The sequence below is a fragment of the Triticum aestivum genome, chromosome 4B (assembly GCF_018294505.1).
Source record: "Triticum aestivum cultivar Chinese Spring chromosome 4B, IWGSC CS RefSeq v2.1, whole genome shotgun sequence".
Taxonomy (NCBI): domain Eukaryota; kingdom Viridiplantae; phylum Streptophyta; class Magnoliopsida; order Poales; family Poaceae; genus Triticum; species Triticum aestivum.
Genome location: NC_057804.1, coordinates 284,065,012 through 284,089,150, shown reverse-complemented (window position 1 = coordinate 284,089,150; position 24,139 = coordinate 284,065,012).

The following is a 24,139-nucleotide window of genomic DNA, read 5'->3' as shown; positions in this document are numbered from 1 at the left end:
AACTTTCTTTTGCGATGTTATTTTGAGAAGACATGATTCCTTTGATTAGTATGCTTGAAGTGTTACTATTTCTTTTATCAATATGAACTTTTAATTTGAATCATTTGGATCTGAACATTCATGCCATAATAAATAAAATTACATTGAAAATTATGCTAGGTAGCATTCCACATCAAAAATTCTGTTTTTATCATTTTCCTACTCGAGGACGAGCAGAAATTAAGCTTGGGGATGCTTGATATGTTTCCAACGTATCTATAATTTTTTATTGTTCCATGCTATTATATAACCCCTTTTGGATGTTTATGGGATTTATTTTACACATTTATATCATTTTTGGGACTAACCTACTAACTGGAGGCCCAACCCGTATTGTTGTTTTTTGCCTATTTCAGTATTTCGAAGAAAAGGAATATCAAACGGAGTCCAAACGGAATGAAACCTTCGGGAGCGTGACTTTTGGAACGAACGTGATATAGAGGACTTGGAGTGCAAGTCAAGAAGCAGCCAAGGCGGCCACAAGATAGGAGGGCGCGCCCACCCCTACAGGGCGCGCCCCCCTGTCTCGTGGGCCCCTCGGGCTGCCTCCGATGTACTTCTTCCTCCTATATAAGCCTACGTACCCCGAAAACATCCAGGGAGCCAACGAAACACAATTTCCACCGCTGTTACCTTCTGTATCTGCGAGATCCCATCTTGGAACCTTCGTCAGCGCTCCACCGGAGGGGGAATCGACCATGGAGGGCTTCTACATCAACACCATAGCCCCTCCGATGAGTTGTGAGTAGTTTACCATAGACCTTCGGGTCCATAGTTATTAGCTAGATGGCTTCTTCTCTCTTTTTGGATCTCAATACAATGTTCTCCCCCTCTCTTGTGGAGATCTATTCGATGTAAACTCTTTTTGCGGTGTGTTTGTCTAGATCCGATGAATTGTGGGTTTATGATCAAGTTTATCTATGAGAAATATTTGAATCTCCTCTGAATTCTTTTATGTATGATTGAGTTATCTTTGCAAGTCCCTTCGAATTATCAGTTTGGTTTGGCCTACTAGATTGATCTTTCTTGCCATGGGAGAAGTTGAGGGAGTCCTGGATTAGGGGGTATCCGGACAGCCGGACTGTGTACAACGTCCGGACTATTGAAGCGTGAATATACAAGACTCAAGACTTCGGCCCGTGTCTGGATGTGACTTTCCTTGGCATGGAAGGCAAGCTTGGTGATCCGGATATTATAGTTCCTTCTTTGTAACCGGCTCCATGTAAACCCTAGCCCTGTCCGGTGTCTATATAAACCGGAGAGGTTGGTCCTTAGAAGGCCGATCACAATTACATTCATACCATCATAGGCTAGCTCCTAGGGTTTAGCCTCTACGATCTCGTGGTAGATCTACTCTTGTACTACCCATATCATCAATATTAATCAAGCAGGAAGTAGGGTTTTACCTCCATCGAGAGGGCCCGAACCTGGGTAAACATTTGTGTCCCTTACTTCTTGTTACCATCAGCCTTGACGCACAGATCGGGACCCCTACCCGAGATTCGCCGGTTTTGACACCGACATTGGTGCTTTCATTGAGAGTTCCTCTGTGTCGTCGCTGTCAGGCACGATGTCTCCTTCAACCGTCATCAACGACGCTGCCCATGGTGAGACTTTTCTCCCCGGACAGATCTTCGTGTTCGGCGGCTTCGCGCTGCGATCCAATTCGCTTGGACACCTGGGGCAGATCGATAGCTATGCCCCTGACCCTCAAATCGGGTTCGGAAACCTAAACCACACGACGGATACCCGAGGAGACTTGATCTTCGGTGGATTCGGGCCAGCGCCAGAAGCGTCGAACAGTCACGATGAGCACGGCTTAGACCTGCTGTCAGACATTGCTTGGGATATCATCCCAGCAGAAGCCCCGGACCTAAATCCGGGACAGGTGGCGTTGCCTAAGGACGGAGGGTTGGACCCCGCCCCGCAGGCCGTACCCTCATCGGCAACGGAGCCAAACACAGGCCTCAATTTTGAGGAAACCGGTGACCCCGGGCCCCTGGACTCGTGTCCAATTGTAGGCTCCAGTCAATGCGTCCCCAGGCCCGCCGATCCTGGTTGGGCTCTAGTGATGGAGTTCACCGCGGCAGACATCTTTCAGCACTCGCCCTTCGGCGACATACTAAACTCATTCAAAACTCCCTCTTTGACAAAGAATCTCGGTCCAAATTATGTCCGGCTCGAGTGGGAAGCAGGTGACGAAGACATTCGTTGCCCACCCACCACCCACTTCATAGCCACAGTTGATGATATAACCGACGTGGTGGACTTCGACTCTGAAGGCATCGACAGTATGGATGACGATGCGGGAGAAGACTTAGAATCTATGAGGTGCCGGATTCACGCCTCGCCACACGACATATACATGGTGTATACGCCCAAGAAAGGCGACGGTAACGATCCGGAAGATAACACCCCTGGGCAAAAACTAAAGCGACGGCGCAGACGCCGTTCCAAATCCGGCAACAGTAATAATATCAGCAAGAGCGCCAGAAGAATGGATACTCCGGTCAACCATGAAGGCAATAACGACCAAACAGAACCAGCGATGGAGCAGGATGAACCAGGTCACGCCGAACATAGTCCAGGTCATACGCCCAAAGAAAACTATCCAGAGGGACGATTTCACCAATCCGGCCTAGGACAAGAAGACAGTCCGGACGAGGACGCATTAGTCGTTCCGGAAGAACGCGTGGAACGAAAGAACCTCCACAGAAAGCTTATGGCCACAGCGAGAAGTCTGAAGAAGTAGAAACAACGGCTTAAAACCGCACAGGAAACGCTCAATCGCAGATGGAACAAAGTGCTAGACACTGAAGAAAGATACGGCGACAATCGCCATACAAAGAGCTACCCAAAACGCAAGCTACTGCCAGAATTCGACGACGAGGCTCTTCTGCCGAAGAACAACACGACCAGGAGACCAGGAGTACCACTTCATAATCGCAACAAATTAGCTTCCAAAGATGCCCATGATTTACGTGAGCACCTGGAGAAGAAAGCTGGCGCAGCTAGGTCCATCTACGGATCTAAAAGAGACACCCCAGCGAAGGACTATGGTCGTCAAAACAATTATGACAACCAAACACCACTTCGGAACAAACACCGAACACAACAATAGCCGACGGCATGCCACAGCGCGTCCAGATACAGAGGGGCTGCTCACCCCCTGTGCTTTACCGATGAAGTACTAGACCATGAATTCCCACAGGGCTTTAAACGTGTAAACATAGAGGCATACGATGGAACGACAGACCCATGGGTCTGGATCGAGGATTTTATCCTCCACATACACATGGCTCGTGGAGATGACCTCCATGCCATCAAATACCTTCCCCTCAACTGAAGGGACCAGCTCGGCATTGGTTGAAAAGCCTCCCCGAAAATTTAATCAGGAGCTGGGAGGAACTAGATGACGCTTTCAGGGCCAATTTTCAAGGGACTTATGTCCGGCCTCCGGATGCCGATGATTTAAGTCACATAATCCAAAAACCCGGAGAGTCCGCCCGCAAGCTTTGGAACAGATTTCTCTCACTAAGAAGAATCAAATCGTCGACTGCCCAGATGCCGAAGCCTTAGCGGCATTCAAGCATAGCATCCGGGACGAGTGGCTCGCCAGACACCTCGGCCAAGAAAAGCCAAGGACAATGGCAGCCCTAACAAGCCTTATGACCCTCTTTTGTGCGGGAGAAGATAGCTGGCTCGCCCGCAAAGGCACCAGCGACCCCAGCAGATCCGAAGTAAGGGATGACAACGGGAAGCCACGGCGTAATAAAAACAAACGCCAAAACAAGGAAGAGAGCCCGGACAACACAGCGGTTAATGCCGGATTCCGAGGCTCTCGACCTAACCAGCAAAATAAGCAACCTAAAGTTAGTAAAGAGGGACCGTCCGGTTTGAACAGAGTTCTCGACAGACTATGCCAAATTCATGGCACCCCCGACAAACCTATGAACCACACGCACAGAGAGTGCTGGGTCTTCAAGCAGGCCGGCAGACTAAATGCCGAACACAAGGGAAGGGAAACACCAAGTGAAGACGAGGATGAACCTCGCCAACCGAACACTGGGGGACAGAAAACATTCCCGCCAGAGGTTAAAACAGTGAACATGATCCACGCGACTCGCACATCCTTGGAAAGGCACGAACACGCCCATCAAGACGCATGCGATATAGAGCCCATCGTACCCACACCTAACTACTGGATGTCTTGTTCGATCACCTTCGATCACCTGGACGTCCGAACTAGTATTCAACGCGAAGGATCAAATGCCTTGGTGCTTGACCCAATAATCGACGGATACCATCTCACTCACATCCTCATGGACGGTGGCAGCAGTCTCAATTTAATACACGAGGACACTGTCCGCGGGATGGGGATAGACTCATCCAGAATCAGCAAGATTCACACCACCTTTGAAGGGGTGATACCAGGTGTTGAAGCCTACAGCAAGGGCTCCATCATACTGGAGGTAACATTCGGCTCTTCAGGTAACTTCAGAAGCGAAGAACTAGTCTTTGTCATCGCACCCTTCCAAAGCAGCTATCAAGCATTTCTTGGAAGAACGGCCTTCGCCTGCTTCAACGCATTGCCGCACTATGGCTACCTTACACTCAAGATGCCCGGTCCACGCGGCGTCATCACCATTAGCGGAACAACGGAGCGCTTTTCGTGCACAGAGGAACACGTGACGGTCCTAGCGGCCGGACTATAAGCGGCCTCTAACAAAATTATACCAGGTCGTTAAGACCACGGACACGGTTAGACGAGTCCGGTAGCCCACATTAAACAAGGGCATTGTATATGTAATCCCATAGTGGACACCAGGGGCTAATAATAAAGCCCCACACTCTCGGTTCAACCTTATTGGCAGGCCAGCATTTTACATTTTCTATTATCCATCACACATTTACATTGCACTCTTCTATGAGATCCCCTTTTTCCGCAGAAAACATTCGCGCGATACCCTTCCAGGATGTGGCACAATGGAGACAAAGGCGCAGACGTGCAGCAGGGCCCCGTCCAACAGGTTTCTTTTTAGATTAAGCCCCTGTGTAAACCTTTTCTATTGCCTCTTGTTGTTTCATCATCCCACGGGTTCCATACCCAGAGAGGATACTGCCGTTTTTGGCATTACGCCACGGCAGGTTAATGCAGGCACCTGGACATGCAGGGTTTATAATGAATGGGCATTCTTGAGCCCATCATCAGTTAGAAAGTCTGAATACCTTCGGGAGTGTTCGCTGTCACGAGTTTGGCCTTATATGCATCAGCTCCGAATCATGTCTTTGGTCAAATGTTGGGATTGCCCGGCTCCTAGGTTTGCCGCCTTATGTTCCATTATAATCGGCTAAGGTGGCCAAAGGAGAACTACTGCGATTGTGCCCTGGTTATTCCGGATGAGCACCTGAGTAGAGAAAGCCGAAAACTGACCGTCATGATACAGTGAGAGACTGGTCAACCACTCGACGACTCACCGGAATCTCTAGGATTCCTCCGCATTAAGGAAGGGTCATTTCCCAGCCAGGTACATACGCGCCCATATTCGGATGCACGTGACGGTACCAAGGGATACATAGTAGCCCCAATATTAGAATCCCGCGGCTAAGCGAAAGTGTTACAGCTATATAGTCCGGTTGCCTAGTTCGACATGCGATCACCTCCTTGCCGGACCAAGACGTTGGATAAAGAGTGATCAGGCACATTTTTTCGCAAACACCCCCGCATCGTAGGCGTCGGGGCTGAAGCCAACGACTGCTATCTTTCGGATTACATATATATATGGCCGCACAGGGGACACAATAATATTTGCAGACACAAATTATAAATATAACCTTCTAATCAAAATGTTTTTACAATGATTTGAATCATCACTCGAAGAGGAGATTCTTCGGGCACTGCGCCTCTATCAGACAGGCACCCTCTGTGACCTGCGCCAAGTAGTGCCCGGCCGGATATTGACCCCCTACCGGATCCTGAGACGCTACCATAGTGGCATCCATATCCGTCCAATACGCTTTAACGCATGCAAGGGCCATCCGCGCACCCTCTATGCATGCTGACCTCCTCATGGCATCGATCCGGGGCACGACCCCAAGGAACTGTTGCACCAAACCAAAGTAGATGTCCGGCTTCGGCTCCTTCGGCCAAAGATGATCTATTACAGACCGCGTCGCAAGCCCGGACAGCCTGTGAAGCTCCGCCACTGCAGCCATCTTATCACTTAACGGCAGCGGGCGAGTGGGAGCATGGAACTGCGACCAAAAAAGCTTCTCCACCTCCTTTTCACCCTGATCTTTGAAGAACTCCAAAGCATCAGCCATACTCTTTGCCAGGTTCGCGTACGCGTCCAGCGAGCTCCAGCGTCCATCAAGGGGAGCATACCTCGGATCGAAGAACTTCGTCCGCAGCAAATAGGAGCCTCCAGCCGTGATTTTTCCGGCCTGTTGAAGCTCCTCCCGCGCACCCCTGAGCTCGGTCCGTATTTCCTTGGTGGCATTCAACGCCTTACTAAGGTCAGCCGATTTATATTCATGCTCCTTCTTTAGGAGCTCATATCGGTCAGCGGCATGTTTGAACTCGATAGCCATTTCGCCTATCTTTTTCTCGCTTCGGCGATGAGCAGCCTGTTCGGCTCTCAATTCCTCGGCCGCCTTTAGGGAAGCCGCATTGCTCACCCGAGCTTGTTCCTTGGCTAGAGCAAGTTCATCCCTCAGGGCCTCCATGGCAGCAGCACCATCTGCAGTTTGAACAAATTATATTAATACATGCCACCTTAATATTTTCCTATGCAATGGGAGACAGGGCACATACCTTGTGATGTATCCAGCCGCTCATTCATTAGAGTAATATCGGCATCAATCGACCCAATTTCCCTTGATAGTTCGGCAACTTCAATGGATGGGCCGGCGGCCGGACCCACAGGTACCTACAGACGTTTATAGAACTATCATTGGTTTATGATCCCCCGTTTGCCACCTAGGGCGGGCAACTAGAGTCTTAGGGGCTGCTACCTATATGGATCACACCTAACGTGTGCCTTACAACCAAAGAAATAGTGAGTTTTCCATTACATACATCAAAGCCTCTGAGCAGGCTTCTGAATGCTTCATTCAAACCACTGGTAGCGGATGAAATCTTCTTGAGCACCGCGCTCATTAATGAGCGGTGCTCCTCCGAGAGCGCAGCTCGCTCCAGTAAGCCTGTTAGTACGTCCAGACTTATGGTGGCTGACGCATTGGCTTCCGACCTTGGCGGGTTCGGGCTCCTCCGTGAAGACACCTCGGTGTCGCCCGCGTCAAGAACCGGAGAGTCAGGTGGGGTCTCGCTCTCCATCATCTCCGGAGGAAGGTTGCCTGAAGACGATCCCGGTTGAGAAGAGCTGCCAGCCGGACTGCAAAAAAGTTGAGTCCTGGTCATTGATCCAGGAGAAATACAGTACCTTTAAGTTAATGACTGACTTACGACTCGTTGGAGGGCTGGCCCGTTGGAGGGCACGATGCGGTGAGGGTTCCTGTCGGGGCAAGGACCCCTGGGGATCCCTTTTTCCCCAATTTGGGCATCTCTGCCTCCAAATCATCGGAGGCGGCCCTCTTCTTCCCGCGTAGGGAAGCAGCCTCGACCTCTCCCCCCCCCCCCGATTATCCCCGGTTCGGATGCGTAGTGTGTGGGGTTCGGATCTCTCATCCTTCCCCTTGTCTTTCCCCGAGGGAATTCTGCTGAGTACCCGGTCGAGCATCTTGGCCATGGTAGGGGCGGGCGAGCCTTCGGGAAGTGGCGCCGAACACCTGATTCTCTCCGCCTTGTTGAGCCATTCCTGGACACAGATGATGTTCAGAATAAACAATCATGACAAATACAAAACAGGGTGTCCAGTATCAAGGCTACTTACTTGAGTATCTAGGCGATTGCAGCTTAGACCCGCATCTTCGATGGTATATGGGCAAGTTACCTTCCGTCCGAAGAATAATTTGCACATCTCTTTGAGCTTTAAGCCGAAGAAGTGCTTCACAGTCCGCGGACCCTCCAGATTGAATTCCCACATCCGAAGAGGCCGGCGCTGGCACGGCAACATCCGCCGGATTAGCATCACTTGCATTACGCTGACAAGGTTGATATCCCTCTCGAGAAGCTCCCGGATGCGGTTCTGCAGTATTGGTACGTCGCCTGCGGGCCCCCAATTACGTCCTACTTCCGTCCAGGATGCCGACTGCAACAGGGGGGGCGAGCCGAACTCGGGGGCGGCTACCCACTTTGTGCCTCTTGGGGCCGTAGCATAAAACTACCTCCGCTGCCATATGTCAGATACTTCTGGGAAAGAACCCTCCGGCCATGGGGCATCGGCATTTCTGCTTATTACGACACCTCCGCACTCCATGTGTCGCCCCTCGATCATCTTCGGCTTCACATTGAAGGTCTTGAGCCATAAGCCGAAGTGTGGCGTGACATGGAGAAAAGCCTCGCACATGATAATGAACGACGAGATATGGAGGATAGCATCTAGAGCCAGATCATGAAAATCCAGCCAATAATAGAACATGATCCCCCTCACGAAGGGATGGAGGGTGAAGCCCAAACCACGGAGGAAGTGTGGGACAAAAACAACACACTCGTTGGGCTCCGGCATGGGGATAACTTGCCCTGGGGCAGGAAGCATGTGCTGGATATCGGCGGTTAGATATCCGACCTCCCTAAGCTTTGCAATGTCCTTCTCCTGATCGAGGAGGCGACCCATCGGCCTTGCGGATCAGATCCAGACATACTGGCAGATTCCGTAGGGGCAGAGCTTAGGTTCGGGGTGTTAGAATCGAGGTGCGGGAAGGCACGATGAAGGTGAAGAAAGAGACGTAAGTCTCGACCCCTTTATAAAGAGGGTGAATATCAAGAGTCCTCGGTGTGACTGTTTGAGGCTTATCTAAAAACACACGGGGTAATACCAACGGCCGTCGTGGGGTCACGCACGCTCATATTGATGGAAAATACCGTAATAAAAGGGACACGATCTCTGCCTCAGGACGTGCCAATAAAACTGCCTCGTAACACGAGTCGTTGTGGGGTAGGAAACATCGGTTCACATTGGACCGAGCCATGATACAAGGGCACGACGCACGAAGATTGCTAGCAAATCAGATCTATACCATGCGGAGATCATCCTGCGCATCCGGACACGGTCTACGTGTTCGATAACCATTTTGGAGTATTCGGAGGAGGAACCCGCCTTGCAATGCCGAAGACAGTACTGCACGCCGGACTCATTGTCATTGAAGCCTGGTTCAGGGGCTACTGAGGGAGTCCTGGATTAGGGGGTATCCAGACAGTCGGACTGTGTACAACGTCCGGACTATTGAAGCGTGAAGATACAAGACTCAATACTTCGGCCCGTGTCCGGATGGGACTTTCCTTGGCGTGGAAGGCAAGCTTGGCGATCCGGATATTATATTTCCTTCTTTGTAACCGACTCCATGTAAATCCTAGCCCTCTCCGGTGTCTATATAAACCGGAGAGGTTGGTCCCTAGAAGGCCGATCACAATTACATTCATACCATCATAGGCTAGCTCCTAGGGTTTAGCCTCTACAATCTCGTGGTAGATCTACTCTTGTACTACCCATATCATCAATATTAATCAAGCAGGAAGTAGGGTTTTACCTCCATCGAGAGGGCCCGAACCTGGGTAAACATCTGTGTCCCTTACTTCTTGTTACCATCAGCCTTGACGCACAGATTGGGACCCCTACCCGAGATCCACCGGTTTTGACACCGACAAAAGTGCTTAGCTTTGGGTTCAATCTTGTGGTGTCGTTTCCCAGTGACAGCAGGGGCAGAAAGGCACGTATTGTATTGTTGCCATCGAGGATAAAAGATGGGGTTTATATCATATTGCATGAGTTTATCCCTCTACATCATGTCATCTTGCTTAATGTGTTACTCTATTCTTTATGAACTTAATACTCTAGATGCAGGCAGGAGTCGGTCGATGTGTGGAGTAATAGTAGTAGATGCAGGCAAGAGTCGGTCTACTTGTTGAGGACGTGATGCCTATATACATGATCATGCCTAGATAATCTCATAATTATTCGCTTTTCTATCAATTGCTCGACAATAATTTGTTCACCCACCGTAATATTTATGCTATCTTGAGAGAAGCCACTAGTGAAACTTCTGGCCCCCGGGTCTATCTTTTATCATATAAGCTTTCAATATACTTTTATTTGCATCTTTACTTTTTACATCTATCTTTTAAAGTACCAAAAATATATTTATCTTATTATACTATCTCTATCAGATCTGACTTTCGCAAGTGGCCGTGAAGGGATTGACAACCCCTTTATTGCATTGGTTGCGAGTTCTTTGTTTGTTTGTGTAGGTGCGTGGGACTTTTGAGGAGCCTCCTACTGGATTGATACCTTGGTTCTCAAAAACTGAGGGAAATACTTACGCTACTTTGCTGCATCACCCTTTCCTCTTCAAGGAAAACCAATGCAAGCTCAAGACGTAGCACTACCCCTTGCCTTTTATTGATCAAATGTTACAAAGGTTATCTAATCATACACACTTTTGTTTCCTTGATGGACATTCTGATTTTTCTAAAGTACATGTGTCAAAATAAGATCAAGAAAAAGCTACTTTTACTTGTCCTTATGGAACTTATGCTTATAGACGTATGCCTCTTGGTTTATGCAATGCATCTGCTACCTTTCAAAGATGTATGAATACTATATTCTCTGATTTTTTTTAAAAGATTGTTGAGGTATTCATGGATGATTTTTCCATTTACGGAACCTCTTTTGATGATTTCTTAAATAACCTTGACCAAGTCTTGCAGAGATGTGAAGAGAATTAATCTTGTCTTAAACTAGGGGAAGTCCCACTTTATGGTTAATGACGGTATAGTCCTTGGGCATTAAATTTCCGAAAGAGGTATTGAGGTAGATAAAGCTAAAGTTGATGCAATTGATAGGATGGCATGTCCTAAAGTTATAAAAGGTATCCGAAGTTTCCTTGGTCATGCTGGTTTCTATAGGAGGTTCGTAAAAGACTTCTCTAAAGTTTTAGGGCCTATTACTAATCTTTTGCAAAAAGATGTTCCTTTTGTTTTTTATGGTGATTGTATAGAAGCCTTTGAAATATTTAAGAAACCTTACTTCCTGCACCCATTGTTCAACCACCTAATTGGAACCTACCCTTTGAAATTATATGTGGTGCTAGTGATTATGCTATTTGTAACATCCCAAAATTCTAAATTTTGGAATGTTATATTAAACAAATAGTTTTTATTGTTTGTTTGATTGCTTGTGTGATTGGTTGTGTGAAATTGAGTGAAATTGACTGAAATTTGAAAATTCTTGAAAGTTAAATGAGACGGAATAAAATGACTCTCCCAAACTTTCACCTTGCATTTATGATCTCCATGGATTCATAACCATTTGATCACCAAAACCCTAGAGTGAAGATGATATGACTTCTTCCATTTAAATAAATGAAAAAGGGTTTTGAAAATGATTTGAATTAAATTTGAAATATTTTCAAACCAAGTACTTCATGCCACTCAAGGATTTTCATGAGGGAAGATAACATGACTTCTTCAAAATTGAAATAGAGTGGGAACTAGGAGGCCACATTCAAAATGGCATTTGAGCTACTTTTGGAAATACTCCATATGGGTTTCAAAATCTTTTCCAATTTACATTTTAAATTATATAAAGAGAGAAGGTAATATGACTCCTTCAATTATTGAATGTAAATATGGGAAATGAATATTGGAACCAACTCAAAATGGGATGAAAAATATTTGAATCCAATTGGAATAACCATTTTGGGATTTTACAGAATTTTTCTTTATTTGATTTTCTTTCAAAAAACATTTCTCCAAAAATCAAACATATGGAAAATAGGGTAAAATGACTGCCTACATTAGAAAATTGGAGAGAGATGAGCTTGAAATCATTTTGGTATTTTAAAAATATTTTATTTGGTTTTTAAACAAACTAGTAGCACGGTTTGCTTTATTTAATTTGTTTTGGATATTATTTGGCACTAGAAAAATGTTCATGTTTTAGAAATAGTTTTTCTGAAAGTTTTGATATATAATATGCCTATATAAAATTTTATTTTATTTCAGTTATTCAGTTTTCTTTTTTTGTTTTTATTTTTCTTAAATGTGCATACGCCGTAACTATATGTCGCCCACATGCGCAGCATAGTGGCACTAGCGCCCCATTTTGTTTCTTTCCTACATGGGCCAGGCCCAGCCAGGAATTTCCTTCTCAGCTTTTTTTCTTTTTCTTTTTCCTTTGGCCAAAAAAACTGCAACGTGCGCACGGCCGGCCCATGGTGCTTTTTAGCCCATGTGATTCCCTTCGTTTTATTTTTTCATCTACGTTTAGTCCCACATTGCCTAGCCTTTGACCTCTAAACCTCTTTTCCACCTATAAATAAAGACCCATAGAGCCTCCAAAAATCATCTGATTCGTGTTAAATCAATATTTTGGTTCACCCCGGGTTTATTCGTTATGTCATATATTGCTTAGCCATGCTCGTAGACGGGGATTGGATCGAGATACACATGGAAGTTGTGATAGTTATTAATCTGGGATAACATTAAGGTGGCAACTTTAATATACATCTGGGTGGAATGGTTGGGGCACCCTAAGGATATACCAAGTGGCTTGCCCGGACACCTGGGGAATCCAGTGTTGTCCTAAAAGATCCTGGGTGACCCGTGTGATCATCCTATGGAATGCCACCCAGGCTCAAAGGTAACATATGATATCTCATAACTAGAAACTTTTGTGTGCAGCCACAAGCCATTATGGGCTCTGGCATAGTTGAGTAAGTTGTGTGAGCTCTTGAAGAGGTGGACTAGTAGATGTAGGGGGATTGTAGGTGTACCGGTCCGCCCGGTGTAGAGAGTAAATGCTTCAGAAAAACTGTGTCTCGCTCATCCCGTTCTCAAACACCGGGCAGTGCGAGGACTTCAAGTGAGGCGGTCGAGTCTTGTGAGGAAAAGTGCGCAAACCTCTGTAGAGTGTATAAACTAATCATGGTTAGCCGTGTCCCCGATTATGGACAATTTTGAGTATTTGGAAGTGAATCTTTAGTTGATCTCATCACTCTTTATTTAATGTATTGGGTTTAATGATTAATTATGGGACTGAGTTGGGGGAACCTTCTCAATACTGGTATAAACTTTGTAGTAAATAAAATTTATTCCTTTGTTGTAGGGAAAAGTTAGCTTTATGCAAAATTAAACTTAGAGCCTCCACTAGCCAAATATGCATGTAGTGATAGCTATTGTTCATCGTTATTCTATGGTGTGAATTGCCGGTACATTCAATGTACTGACCTACATGGCTGCAACGTCTCATGTTGCAGGAATCTTACGACGAGTAAGTGATACGTTAGGGTTACGATATCTATAGTCAACTTTGCCATTGGTGTTGTTGGGACTCCACAACTTTGATGTTACTTCCGCTATATGGAATGAGGTAATAGTATTTATGTTACGTTTTACATGTGATTGCACTCTGTTATAAATCCTCGAGTATTGTGTGTGTCAGCATACCGATCCAGGGATGACACTTAAGCACAGAGACTTGATCCATTTGGGCCGGGTCGCTACAAGATGGTATCAGAGCACATGTTGACTGTAGGCCGTGACCCCTAGAAACTGGCAAGCCCATAGGAAAGGATTTCTCTAAAATTTTATTTTCAAAAGAGATCCCTTAACTCTGATCTTTTCTAAAGCTTTACCAAATAGTTTCCTCTCATCTCAAATAGTTAGAATATTCCCCTTTCCTTTTTTCTTGACCGCACGAAGATTCGACTAGTGAAACCACTCCAAGAAGGACAAGAATTCAGACAACTCAGACCACTTCTGAATAAAGAGGATTTTGCCGTGCATTAGAATGATTGAAACTACAACAGTTGAAGACACCGATGACTCGAAGAATTTGAAGGCTCTGAAGAATTCCCAGAGTGAAGTGACTTGGAAGGCGCTTATAGGATCCACTTAAGAATTTCTTTACTGAAGAATCCCTGGCATCCATATTATAGATGAAGAGCCTCACCCAGAACCAAAGACAACGCTATGAAGATTTTCCCTGTGGTCTAGCCCTTATGGAATTTGTCATACTATTGAAGTTGCCGATACCTGCGATGAAGGTGTGTTAGAGAAAGACCGGAACCTAGAGCGTCAAGACTCAAGTGTTTGGTCGTCAAGAAAACCACAAGACAAGAGATATCAACTACGGAATGATAGCTCATAGCAGAGACATGAGCATAAGTTACGTCTATCCATGATGCTATCGCTAGCTTGTGCTATCATCACCATGCTGAGTTAACCATGCATTTCTTCGGAAGGATTGGATGGCAGAAGGCTAATGGAGCACCTATCATCTTACCAAACAAGCAAAATATGAAGTTTCCACCTCAACTGGTGTATCACCAGGAACTGGAGTAATACCTCAAGAATTTTGGATGGAACTTATGGAAGACTTATTCGACAAGGAAGCATTTCGTAAAGAGCTTAGAACCCAGAAGCTAAAACTAGCCAAGCTGGAAGAGCAAAACCTCAGGATACTCCAAAGATTTGAAGAGTTGGACGACTTTGAAGATTCATTGACCTTTAGAAGGCCAAACCCCTGTTATATACTTACGTTAGATGTGACGATTTTGAGTTGTCATTTGTTTGATGTTTTTCTGACAGCCACAAAATAAAACATGTTTCTTCAAAACTATTGTTTGTATTGTGTGTATCTGTCCTCACCTCTCTCGTATCTCATCACAAAACCCTTGAACCCAAAAGATGATGAATGAAGATGGATGTGTATTACCGAGATTAATGACACAGCCGGAGGTAGCACAGTGGATACGGAACATGCAAGATTGCATGAAAGAGCATTGTATTGAAGGAGAGTATATGGTTCCATACACCCTACGACGACGATCACATAAGGTGTTGCCAAATGGCGAGAGATACATCAAGCTATACAAGGATGGAATGGAGCAAATGCTTCTGATGAATTCAAGACAATTCTACTGCAGTCACGTCTTATCCAGAAGCCATGTGACCCTAAAGTGAAGAAGACTTGTGCATGCAAGATTTGCGGAGAAATAGGACACACCCGGGAGGAGCACAAGGATGCATGCCCTCTTTGTGAAGAAAGTCACCCAGCTGAAGAATGCCCAACTAGGCATATTACTTGTTTCTTGTGTGAAGGGACTACCCACTACCCTGCTCAGTGTCACATTTACCCCATGGTACAAAGAAACCTCTAGCAGAAAAAAGAAGGAATGAAAGGAGCCCTCAAGGAAACTTTAGAAGAACCTGTGATGAAGGAAGAGGTGCAGGACACACCCGAAGAAGACCCAATTAAACCCTGCACCAAGTCATGCTATTCATGTGGAGAAGAAGGACACATCTCCCAGAATTGTCTGAAGGGGGGTCTAGTAGCATTCCCGATAGTGGAAGTAGAGTATGATCCACAGGAAATAGAATCCCTAATTGGCACGGAAAAGTCCAGGAAGACAAATAGATTGGATTCCAGGAACAACCCAATTTCTACAAAGAAGGACCCGAGTCATATAACATGTTTCAGGTGCAAAGATTCAGGACACTACTTCAGCGATTGCCCAAGAGGGAAGACAAGGACCCAAGGAGGCTGTAATCAAAAGGAAACCTCGAAACTCGTCAGAAGTAATATGTTTTCGCTGTAATGAAGGAGGGCACTTTGCCAGAGATTGTCCCAATGAGGATATTCGTGTTAAATAGTTGAGTCTGTGAGGTCATACGGCGAGGTTCAACCCAGACCCGTTTTCTGCACGGACCCAGTCATATTGTTTGATGACTACCATGAGATATCCATAGTTGTTTAGTATTGGTGATAGACTTGTCAGCTAAGAAGACCCAATCATGGAAGAACCTTACCGAGATGAAAGGACACATGAATTGAGGACAAAGGTTATGCCACTACCGGAAGAGCCCAGAGAAGGAATTATCTTGAAGATCTCAGAAGACTGATCCTATCAACAAAAAGGATGGAGTATATGAGTTTTGACGGAACCGTAAGCATGCTTCTAAGGGTTGTAGCACCCTAGAGCCCTGTGACGATCGATGGATTTTGAGAATACCCCCGACCCTAACCTATTTCTTTCTAGCCTCTCCGAATCTCGAGTGCGAGATTCATTTTAAGGGTCGTAGCTTTGTAACATCCCAAAATTCTAAATTTTGAACTGTTATATTAAATAAATAGTTTTGATTTTTTGTTTGATTGCTTGTGTGATTGGTTGTGTGAAATTGAGTGAAATTTGAAACTTTTTGATAGTTAAATGAGAGGGAATAAAATGACTCGTCCAAACTTTCATCTTGCATTTATGATCTCCATGGATTCATTACCATTTCATCACCAAAACCCTAGAGTGAATATGATATGACTTCTTCCATTTAAATAAATGAAAAAGGGTTTTGAAAATGATTTGAATTCAATTTGAAATATTTTCAAACTAGGTACTTCATGCCACTCAAGCATTTTCATGAGGGAAGACAACATGACTTCTACAAAATTGAAATAGAGTGGGAAGTAGGAGGCCACATTCAAAATGGCATTTGAGCCACTTTTGGAAATACTCCATATGGGTTCCAAAATCTTTTCCAACTTATATTTTAAATTATATAATGAGAGAAGGTAATATGACTCCTTCAATTATTGAATGTAAATATGGGAAATGAATATTGGAACCAATTCAAAATGGGTTGAAAAATATTTGAATCCAATTGTAATAACCATTTTGGGATTTTATTGAATTTTTCTTTATTTGATTTTAAAAAAATCTCCAAAAATAAAACATATGGAAAATAGGGTAAAATGATTCCCTACATTGGAAAATTGGAGATAAATGAGTTTGAAACCATTTTAGTTTTAAAAATATTTTATTTGGTTTTTAATCAAACCAGTAGCATTTTTTGCTTTAGTAATTTTTTTTGGACATTATTTGACGCTAGAAAAATGTTCATGTTTTTTAAAATCTTTTTCTGAAAGTTTTGATATATAATATGCATGTATAAAATTATATTTTATTTTGGTTATTCAGTTTTCTTTTTCTCTTTTCATTTTTAGAAAAAATGCGCGTACGCTGTAACTATATGTCGCCCACATGCGCAGCATAGTGGTAGCGGCGCCCCATTTTTTTTCTTTCCTACATGGGCCAGGCCCAGCCTGGAATTTACTTCTTAGTTTTTTTCCTTTTTCTTTTTCCTTTGGCAAAAAAAAAACTGCAGTGTGCGCACGACCGTCCATGGTGCTTTTTAGCCCATGCGATTCCCTTCGTTTTATTTGTTCGTCTACCTTTAGTCCCACATTGCCTAGCCTTTGACGCCTAAACTTGTTTTCTACTTATAAATATAGACCCATAAAGTCTTCGAAAATCATCCGATTCGGGTTAAATCAATATTTTGGTTTGACTAAATTCACTAAAGAAAAATATATTTCTCCTCTCTGGAGGGAATTTTAGAAGTCGTCTCCTCTCTCTGAAGTCGTCTTTTCTCTATCTTATAAATGTATCTTTCTTCGTATTTTTTTATACTTCCATAGCTTATTATTTTTAGACTAGAGTACAGTAGAATAATTAATTTATAAATTAGTCCATGTATTAACGTTTTAAGACTAGAATTCTTTTAGCCATAGGTCTTTTTCTTCCGTAAAACAACTTGACCTTGATTTTTCAAATAGCCACAACTTTTTACTCGTTCATCCAAATTAGAAAAAACCAACGCCAACATTTTCGTCTTGATTCCACCATCTAGTGAATCTATCAAATAAACTTTTTGCAACTTTCAAATTTCGAAATTTGTTCAGATTCATACTCAAATTTCTTTTGATCATATCCTTTTGTCCGTACCTCCGTTTTCGATGAAACCAACGTGTAAATCTTCGTAACGATCCCCTCTGTCCACTAAACCAACTTGAACATGCGTTTGACAATTTAAAATTTGAGTTTAGTTCACATTAGTATTTGATCTTGTTTCGTCTGTTTCTTGAGTTTTGTAACTTCATTTGAGTTGATTCTTTTTGCAAATCGTAGCTAATCACATATACCTACTGTTAAGATCTAATCCACATAAATATAATGCTGTTAAAATTAGTTTTCTGTTTAGATTCATTATTTTCTTGTTTTCAAGTTTTATTTGGATCTTTCCTCGATTTCCCTTAGCATCTTTTGCATGAGTGATTATGCATGTAATTTCTTGCTCATGATAGATTGAGCGGAGTGTGACGAGTAGAACTATTAGGAATTTTGAGTTCGAAGGATCTTCGTCAACAGTACAAGGCAAGTTCACACTTTGATCATATTCTTCCTATGCCAAGTTTTTACTTGCATTAGTCTCACCCCTCAAAGATTGCATGAGTAGGATTGGGAATATGTGGGTATTGCTATGTAGTTGATGAGGTAGGAACCTATTACCTTGTTGATTCACCCCGGGTTTATTCGTTATGTCATATATTGCTTAGCCATGCCCGTAGACGGGAATTGGATCAAGATACACATGGAAGTTGTGAGAGTTATTAATTTGGGATAACATTAAGGTGGCAACTTTAATATACATTTTGGTGGAATGGTTGGGGCACTCTGGGGATATACCAAGTGGCTTGCCCGGACACCTAGGGAATCCAGTGTTGTCCTAGGAGATCCCGGGGGACCCGTGTGATCATCCTATGGAATGCCATCCAGGCTCAAAGGGATCATATGATATTTCATAACTAGAAACTTCCGTGCGGAGCCACAAGCTATTATGGGCTATGGAATTGTTGAGTAATTTGTGTGAGCTCTTGAAGATGTGGACTAGTAGATGTAGGGGGTTGTAGGTGTACCGGTCCGCTCGAAGTAGAGAGTAAATGCTTCAGAAAGACTGTGTCTCGGTCATGTCACTCTCAAACACCAGGCAGTGCGAGGACTTCAAGGCAGGCGATCGAGTCTTGTGGGGAAAAGTGCGCAAACCTCTGCAGAGTGTATAAACTAATCATGGTTAGCCATGTCCCCGGTTATGGAAAATTTTGAGCATCTGGAAGTGAATGTTTTGTTGATCTCATCACTCTTTATTTAATGTATTGGGTTTAATTATTAATTATGGGATTGAGTTGGGGGAACCTTCTCAATATTGGTATAAACTTTGTAGTAAATAAAATATATTCCTTTGTTGTAGGGAAGAATAGCTTTATGCAAAATTGAACTTAGAGCCTCCACTAGCCAAATATGCATGTAGTGATAGCTATTGTTCATCATTATTCTGTGGTGTGAATTTGCCAGTACATTCAATGTACTGACCTACATGGCTGCAACGTCTCATGTTGCAGGAATCTTACGATGAGTAAGTGATACGTTAGGGTTATGATGTCTACACTCAACTTTGATGTTGCTTTCGCTATATGGATTGAGGTAATAGTATTTACGTTACTTTTTACATGTGATTACACTCTGTTATAAATCCTCGAGTACTCTGTGTGTCAGCGTACCGATCCAGGGATGACAATTAAGCACAGAGACTTGATCCATTTGGGTTAGGTCGCTACACTATTGGTGATGTTCTAGGTCAAAGAGTTGATAATAAGTTGAATGTTCTTCATTATGATAGTAAAACCTTGGATAGTGCGCAAAGAAATTATGCTACTACTAACAAAGAATTTTTAGGAGTTGTATTTGCATTTGATAAATTCAGACCTTATAATGTTGATTCTCAAGTAACTATTCACATTGGTCATGCTGCTATTAAATATCTTATGGAAAATAAGATGTTAAACCTAGACTAATTAGGTGGGTTCTTTTATTACAAAATTTTGATTTGAATATTATTGATAGAAAACGATCTACAAAGCATGTTGTAGATAACTTGTCTTGGATGGAAAATGTTCTTGATGAGCCACTGCCTATTGATGATAGTTTACATGATGAGCAATTAGCTGTTATAAATGCTTCCACTTCTCGCAATAATCCTTGGTATGCATACTACGCTAATTACATTGTTACTAAATATATACCACCTCGTTACACATAACAGCAAAAGAAAAAGTTCTTTGATTTAGGACATTACTTCTGGGATCACCCACATCTATATAAAGAAGGAGTAGATGGTGTTATTACACGATGTGTACCTGAGCATGAACATGAACAAATCCTATGGAAGTGGCATTCCAAGGCATACGAAGGGCACCATGTTGTAGATAGAACTACACATAAGGTACCATAGTGTGGTTTTTATTGTCCTACCCTCTTCACGGATGCATGTAAGTTTGCCCTTTCTTGTAATGAATGTAAAATAATTTTTAATATTGGTGGACGTCAAGAAATCCCTATGAATAATTCACTAGTTATTGATCCATTTGATGTTTGGGGTTTTGATTATATGGGACATTTTCCTTCGTCTAATGGGTATACTCAGATTTTAGTTGCCATTGATTATTTTACTAAGTGGGTAGAAGCTATTCCAACTAGTAGTGCTGATCACAACATATCTATTAAAATGCTTAAAGAAGTTATCTTTCTGAGGTTTGGAGTCCGTAGATATTCAATGAACTATGGTGGTACACATTTTGTTCTTGGTGCATTTTGTAAACTCCTAGCTAAATATGATGTCAACCATAGAATTGCACCACCTCAATCTAGTGGTAAAGTTGAATTTAGCAATAGGGAAATAAAATTAATCTAGCAAAAGATAGTTAATAGATATAGAAAGAATCGTATAAGAAACTTGATGATGCATTGTGGGCTTATAGAATTTCTTACAAAAACCCTATGGGCATGTCCCCATACAAAATGGTCTATGGAAAAGCATGCAATTTACATCTTGAGTTGGAACATCAAGCTTATTAGGTAATTAAAGAACTTAAGTATGATTTCTAACTTGCCGGTTGTCGGCGTACTAAAGTTTGGGTCCTTTAGTGTCGTGGGAAACCACGGCCACCTATGGGACCAAGGGTGTCTTGCTGGTTCGGCAGGGGGGTGTCATGTCGTACAAAGAGCAGAAGAGCGTGGAGCAGCATGGCAGAAATCACACGGGCAATTTTACCAAGGCTCGGGCCGCCATGAGGCGTAAAACCCTACTCCTGCTTTGGTGGATTGATGGTAGAAGGATGGTGGTGGAGCGCGGTACACTTGCCTGGCAGGATTGCCTATGGGCGATAGTGGCTACACACGTTTGAGTGTGTGGGTATCCAACCTTCTAACCTCTTTCTACGGTTGCCACGAGCCTACTTTTATAGAATAAGGGGTCACCACAATGGCAAATCAGTCATTATGCACTAATAAGATAGCAAACAGTTCTATCATACCTAACTCTGTTGGCTGACAGATCGCATTAAATGCGCCACTCAATGTCACATCGTTTCTTGCCCGGCAAGCCTTAACAGGCTATTTTGCCAGCTTTACGCCTGCTCGCTTGACACGTCACTGGACAGGTGTCATCTGTAGGTATTTCCTGTAGAAATAGGCTGCCATGTGGCGAATGGCTGCCACTTAATCACATTGCGGCTTGACACCACACTGATTGACGACGCGGGTCATAGAGGAGTGGTTGGGTGAGGTGGTTTTTGCCTCCGTGAGTCTCGGCAGGACCTGCCGGGACGTCTTGGATGTTCTCTTCCTAGGGCGACCCCGCCCTCGCCGAGCTCGTCTTCTTGGCAAAGGAGGTTTTTCTCCTGGTGGTATCTTGCTTCTCCGGCGTGACCTTGGTCCTCTTCATCTGCATGTTGGTCCTTCGAGGATCTTGGTCTCCTGTACTATGGCATGGCCTGGTGCCGTCCGTGCACGAGCCAGGGGAAAACTTATACCCCTATATGTTTTCCCTGACATTTAGTACCTGTGACGTCCCGACTTAACAATGCACTAATCATACACACAAATGTGCACAATCAGGAACTGAGACTCACAGGAAGATATCACAACACAACTCTAGACACAAATTAAATTCATACAAACTTTATATTACAAGCCAAGTGCCTCGAGGGCTAGAATACATAAGCTCGAATGCAAACTAGTCAGCGGAAGCAACCAAATATGAGTGCATGCATAAGGTAAACAAGTCCGCCTTAAGAAGGTTAACAAAAACAACAACAATGATCGAAAAGGCAAGACCTCCTACCTGGGAGCCTCCGAACTAATCCTAATCGTCAGCGGCCTCCACGTAGTAGTAGGCTCCATAGGGGTAGTAGTAGTCACCAACGGGATCAACTGGCTCCTGGACTCCGTCATCTGATAGTAGCTGTCGGGTGTAGGGGAAAATAGGTAGCAAACAAAACCATGAGTACTCATCCGAAGTACTCGCAGGACTTACATCAGATCTATACTAAGTATGCATTCTAACCTATAAGAAACTTGGGAAACTTGGCCTCCCAGGGCTCGCTCGAATTCGTTCTTTGATAGCCATTGATCTGGCTCATTTTGGTCAACTACGCCTGGTCAGCCGTCTGATCGTCACATCCAGCCTTTTACTTTACGGTTGTTTTTGTTGGTCCATGACTGGTGGACTCATAGGGCAACGCTATTGGCTGGGTGAGCCATTGTCTTTGTGTGAACTGACTTGTCCTCGTGTGGCAAGCATCGTGTGCATACATGGTCTACAGTCATGCGAGAAGGTGGTCTGGGGAGTGGCGAGTGCACACCCGCAGTTTCCTTTACATCATAGAGGGAGTGGACTGATGCATACACACCCACTCTATGCACTATGATAGGTGGGCCGCTTTGGCTTCTGGTAGCACTCGTTTGTCAACTACCTCATTTTCCCGCATGTGGTGTTGCATTTGCAGAGAGAGAGGTTGGGCTGATCAATGCATACATGTTCACGCAGGGGCTCTAGCTGACTCTGTCTCATCCCCGTGCCTGTTTCTTCCACTGCGGGTGGGCTCTGCTTCGGCCTGGTCCCACTCGCCTATCACGTACCTTGTTTTGTTTTTTGTGGCATTCCGTTCAGAGAGAGAGAGAGAGAGAGAGGGATTGGATGACTGATGCATGCATCTGCGTGCGGTGGGCCTAGCTGACTGATGCATCGTGCTCCTATGACATGTCGGGTCCTACAACAGGGTGTGGGCATTTGCTTCTGTTGTAGCACAGGGCGTGCAACGTTACGGTGTTCCCACCCATCCCGAGCCCAGCACCACGTCCTTCCCTTTCCTCCTCCTTTCACATCACTAGCCACCAATCCACCTTCTGCTCCTCCTTTCACCTCATCAGCCACCAATCCACCTTCTAGCTTCTTTGGTCTCGTCCTTTGCCTTGTCTCCAGCAGAGGGCCTCCCAGGTGCCCCACCTCACAACGACATTTCCTGAGGAGCAATGCGGGCAAGGCTAGGAGCCAGAAGGAGTGGATCGAGGCCTCACACACTGGCTCGTTATCTGCTTTGGCACTTTCTGGATCCGTTTCGTTGGGGTGTTCTATTGATTCACTTGATGTATGTTTTGGTGATCGACTTGTGGGTTCCGTGACCTTGGGAATCTATGCATAGGGGTTGGCACACATTTTCGTCTTGACTCTCCGATAGAAACTTTGGGGCACTCTTTGAAGTTCTTTGTTTTGGTTTGAATAGATGAATCTGAGATTGTGTGATGCATATCGTATAAGCATACCCATGGATACTTCAGGTGACATTGGAGTATCTATGTGACATTAAGGTTTTGGTTGATGTTTATCTTAAGGTGTTATTTCAGTATGAACTCTAGGGCTGTTTGTGAATAGCCCAATGGATTGATCGGAAAGAATAACTTTGAGCTGGTTTCGTACCCTACAATAATCTCTTTGTTTGTTCTCCGCTATTAGTGACTTTGGAGTGACTCTTTGTTTCACATTGATGGATCGTTATATGATCTAATTATGTTATCCTTGTTGAGACAACTTGCAGTAGTGAAAGTATGAACCCTAGGCCTTGTTTCGAAGCATTGCAATACCGTTTACGCTCACTTTTACCACTTGCTACCTTGCTCTTTTTATAATTTCAGATTACAAGAACCTATATCTACCATCCATATTACGCTTGTATCACCATCTCTTTGCCGAAATAGTGCACCTATACAATTTACCATTGTATTGGGTGTGTTGGGGGAACAAGAAACTCTT